Source organism: Berghia stephanieae, chromosome 2, assembly GCF_034508935.2.
Source record: "Berghia stephanieae isolate SIO BIC M18660-M18661 chromosome 2, UCSD_Bste_1.3, whole genome shotgun sequence".
In the NCBI taxonomy this organism is placed as follows: domain Eukaryota; kingdom Metazoa; phylum Mollusca; class Gastropoda; order Nudibranchia; family Aeolidiidae; genus Berghia; species Berghia stephanieae.
Window position 1 is genome coordinate 54,560,086 of NC_088361.1, and position 5,118 is coordinate 54,565,203.

At 39.0% G+C, this 5,118-nt stretch overlaps 1 protein-coding gene across 4 annotated transcripts in view; it reads left to right on the forward strand.

Annotated features, from left to right (window-relative positions):
• The first annotated feature begins 2,270 nt into the window (after positions 1–2,270).
• Positions 2,271–5,118, forward strand: part of LOC144965168 (putative amine oxidase [copper-containing]) — a 66,149-nt gene continuing 63,301 nt past the window's right edge. For 2 of the 4 annotated variants that reach the window (XM_078900212.1, XM_078900213.1), the window contains exon 1: positions 2,424–2,836. The gene's annotated coding sequence lies outside the window, so the exon portion shown is untranslated. Of the gene's footprint in view, positions 2,837–5,118 lie in introns of all 4 variants that reach the window. The other 2 variants (XM_078900211.1, XM_078900209.1) reach the window with 2 other exon arrangements.

The following is a 5,118-nucleotide window of genomic DNA, read 5'->3' on the forward strand; positions in this document are numbered from 1 at the left end:
TAATAGCTCATTTGGTAGAGGACTCGCTTCACACGCAAATGGACCAAGATTAATCCCGGGTATAGTCCATATTTTTCTGACCCCCCTGTTCACCCAGCAGTCATTGAGTAGCTGGATCTGTTAGATTTTGCGGAAAATACTTTGCGATAGATACGCGTCCTATCCAAAGTAACAAACAATTACTTTTTCCGTTTCACGCTATAAAAGCCATGAGACCTTCCGGCTCCATGGGCCAAATGGCTTCGAATGACTACACTTTGCCTCCAATCGCGCCTCGTCAAACAAAATTATTAAATCTGTCATTTTGGAACTCGTGTTACCATTTCAGTTATCAACGGATATGTCACCCACCATCTAAAAGCGATATTATGTCGGAATGACTTGAACACAGAGAAGTGAATTGAGAACAATTTGTAAGAAATTAAATACAAATTGAGTTGATTTTTTTTTTTTTTGGTTATTGTTGCGATATAAGAAATTGTATTTATTCTCCACAGTAAAAAATAGATATCAACACGAATCTCATAGTTTTGGCCATAAAATCAATATTAACGTCCCAGTTTATCCCGGCATAACACCGGATAGAGACGGTCGGTCACGCTAATATTGTACTGGACTTATCATGTACTTGTGAATATTATTATACTCCAATCAACCCAACAGTAACGTAATGCTTTTATAATGTGAATGAAATAGTAAATACACCCGACTTGATAACTTATTTACATACAGTACTTATTACCTCACACGACAACGGACAACACAACTCTTTCAGTCCTTAGTTCCTTGCAATGTAAGAAGTTGTATTTATTCTCCACATCACGGGGCGAGGGATACATGGCAGCACAGGACAGAGAGGAATGGTGAAGCTGGAGGGTCCATTTGTGTCAAGGACACGAGAGGAACTAAGGTCCAAAATAAAGAATAGATATTAACACCAAGTTTGATGTGTAGTTTTGTTTAGCCAACTATTTCATCGCATTGAGACGGCGGGTGACATATTATTTTGTAATAAAGCGTAATACTTGTAAAATGTGAATGGACTTTATACACGCGAATTCATAAACCATTTAAACACAGTACCTATTTGCATTACATAGGATACCTTAACCCGTTCAATGTCCTCAGACGATTTCTCAAGTGAATAGACCGGTTTGAAACTGGAGAAGAATAGGAATTACAGAGTGAGACTAGAGAATCTACGCTCTCTATCTGGTGAGACTAAGCAAATTTGAAATGACAGCAGGGTTGCCAGATCATTTTTGAGTAAGAAGCCAAACTAGCTATAGCAGGAGACCAGATTCCTCGGCAGGAGGCCAAATACCACCAAACCCACCTGAGCCTCGCGAAAACTCTTTAGATTTGTTAAACAATTTATTTCCCCCATTTTAGAAGAAGAAAAAAGAAAATTAATCTAAAGGAACATTCGCTGTACTCACCTTAATCAAAACACCATTTCGCCATTGCAATTTGTCACTAGATTCTGTGCATTTGTTGATATCGTCGAATTTTTCCTTTTAAACTTAAACAACCTCATAGGTCACATATTTGAGTTGTAATCAGCGCAACGAGAAAATAACGAATAAGTGACTTGAGACTCAGAAAAAATGTCACATACAACCGAATTATCACGATGGGAATAAAAAGTTCATTCTAGAGGTCTACACACCTGGAGAACTCCTCAACAAAAGTAACCTTTTTACAAATTAAACTGAATTCAACAGGCCCGTTTCAACGAACCAAGAATCCATTATTGCTCAGCATTTTTACTACTACAAGTAAATGTGCTCGATCCCGAAGAACACTATTCGCTCTGGTTGTACATGGCAGCTGTAAACAAATTAATCATTTCTTTCGTAACTTGGAAATCCACACAGCATTGCTTTTTGAAAACAAATATGGGCCTTTTGGGCGCGATTGCGTGATAGCAGAGATTCTATATATAGAAGCATTAGCAAATGCAATCTGTGGCGTTAGCACGTGTTGCATTTAGATATTTAGATTGCCAAATAAAATAAGTTTTACCGGTACCAAAGTAAAACGATATAACGGGGAAAGTCAGAGGAGGCCAAAAAGTTGGTCACAGGAGGCCAAGTGGCCAAACCAAATTTTGGGAGGCCAAATGGCTTGGGAAAAGGCCAAATTTCTCAAATTTGGCTACCAGAAGGCCAAACTAGCAACCCTGAATGACAGTCAAAAGAGGTTACGTTGAAACACTGGCACACACCACTTGAATTAGGTACATAATATATAGAAATTCAAGGCTACCCGTTGAATCCAAGCTATAGCTGACGAGGGCATTCCTCTGAGCCGGTTTTTCTACTATTAATTTACAAGAAAATTGCTGTCCTCTACTCAGTGTTCAGCTATTCGAAAACTATGGCCTAAAAAGTGTCAGGTTGATGTCACACACTCAGCTATTCATTGTTGTTTTAGACAGTCAGCGTGTTGGTTTGATATAACCAAACTCTCTTTATTCAACGGAATATTATTATTTGAAGTTACGGTTGAAGTAAAATATTATGCTTTTGTGTATTGCTTATGATTGTTTTGACTATCACAATTGGTGAGCATGACTTTACTGAATCGTAGGCTCTCAATAACTGAAATGTCTTTTTATTGTTGGTAAATATTTTGTTTCCTTTGGAAAGCAGCTGATGAAATACTGTACTCTGATTGGTAAATTGGGTACTACACCCGTTCATTTCTATGCGTTGTGCTTATTGAATTGACTGTAAAAGAACAATGTGATATTTCTCTTCTGGAACTGCTCACGATTAGAAGTTATTGAGCCCAAATCGTCACTACTGCTGTAAATTGGATTACAAGGTAAAAGGTAAGAATTCAGGGGTGGATCTTCTTCTTCTTCTTCTTCGTCTTGTGGAAACCTCCAATATTGTCGAGGATCACTCCACAGTTTGTAGTGTTTTACATTTTAAACTTGCTAAAACTCTGCACATAATACTAAAACCACATAGATTAAAAAGTCACGTTGTGAACTCCAGCAATCGCGTGAAGGCATGTTGGCAACCGTTTTCAGCCACTTCAGCTGGGAGGCTATTCCATAGTCGGGCAGTGGAAGGGAAAAACGAATACATGTGGGCGTCTGTTTTTAATGTTGGGATGGTTACTCTTGCTGTGTGCCCCCTCGTATTTCTTGTGCCGATATCTTTGATGTCGTTTCGAAGTTTAAGGCACGAATTTTTGTAGTAGATCTTGTGGAACAATTTAAGTTTATCTATCTTTCTTCTCTTTTCCAGAGGTTCAAGGCCAATTCGTTGTGATATTTCAGACGCACTTGAGAAAGGATCGAATGTGTTTGTGATGCGTCTTGCTGTTTTTCTTTGGATGTTTTCTAAGGTGTCGATGTTTTTCTTTGTATATGGGTCCCAAATTGAGCTGCCATACTCCAAAATTGGTCTAACAATAGTTTTAAAAGCAAGGGTTTGAGTTGTGATTGGGCATCTTTTTAAATTGCGGGTGATGTAAGCGCTTGTTTGATTTGCCTTTGAAGCCAGGTGACATATGTGGTCATTCCATTTGAGGTTTTTAGCAAACTCAATGCCAAGGTATTTTGCTGTCTTTACATGTTCCAGGTTTTGACCATGAAGTTGGTATTCAAATGTTATAGGTGCTTTCTTATTTGTGATGGTTAGAACATTGCACTTTGATACGTTAAATTCCATTTGATTTATTGTTTCCCATTCTTGTAATTTAGCTAGATCGTCATTTAGTGTTTTGCAGTCGTCTGTTGTTTTTATCTGATTATATAATGCTGTGTCGTCAGCAAAGAGGCGCACTTTTGACCTTATACCTCGTGGAAGATCGTTTATGTACACTAAAAATAGGACGGGCCCAAGGACTGAGCCCTGAGGTACGCCCGATGTCACCATCCCGATAGTGGAAGTCTCGCCGTCGACAAGAACTTGTTGGGTGCGATTGTCCAGAAAAGTTGCAATCCATTGTAAGGTTTTGTTCCTGATACCAACGTCATACAATTTCTGGATTAACCGATGGTGAGGGACCTTGTCGAAGGCCTTGGCAAAGTCCAGTAGTACTAGATCAATTTGACCGCCTTTATCAATAGCAGCTGACAGATCATGTGTTAATGATAGAAGTTGAGTTTGACATGAGTGGTGCTTCCTAAATCCGTGCTGTTCATCACAAAAAATACTGTTAGTTTCGAGATATTCAGTTATTGAGGATCTCACTATATGCTCCAACAGTTTGCAGCAAATGCAGGTTAATGAAATTGGACGGTAGTTTTGAGCCCTGCTTCTATCACCTTTCTTGTAGATGGGTTGGACAAGAGCGTGCTTCCAAACAATTGGTATGTCTCCCGTTTCAAGAGAGAGTTTGAACAAATGTGTGAGGGCAGGTGCAAATTCGTTACTCAATATCTTTAAGAGACGGGATGGTATTTTGTCTGGGCCACATGCTTTCTTTGGATCTAGAGTGGCGAGGAGTTTGGAAACGCCCTCTACTGTCACATTGATTTCGGCCATAGTGTTGGAATCGTTTTCTTCGCCTTGTAGTTGGTGAGTGGTAATTTTGGTATGAGCTTTTGAAGCAAAAACAGAGCAGAATTGGTTATTAAGTATGTCTGCTTTTTCCTTTGCATCAGAGTATAATACACGATCATGCTCAAGGGGCGCTATACCCACCGAATCGCACCTCCTACTTTTTATAAATTTCCAGAGCTTTTTGTTTGAGTCTTCACTAACAAGTTCCTTAACATGATTATGATAGGCTTTTCTACTCTCTTTTTGTGTTTCTTTTTTCAGTCGGGCATAATTGTACCAGTCTTTCTTACTGTTGGACTTTCTCGCTCTGCTCCATGCCTTTTGTTTCCGTCTAGATAATCGTTTGACGGTGGTGTTTATCCATGGTTGGTGAAATTTCCTTGAGCTTTTCTTCGTTGGTACATGTTTGGTCATCATTTTGTTTAGGTGGTCGTTGATGGCAGTCCAAACATCCTCAGTGCTTTCTAGATGTTGATTAATTATGTTTTCACTAAAAAGACGTGTCTCTGTCCGCATTTCGGCGATATTTGCCTTTTTCCAAATAGTAATAGGGTGTGACTTTTTTGTGATTTTGTTTGCTTTGATAGTGCTTTCC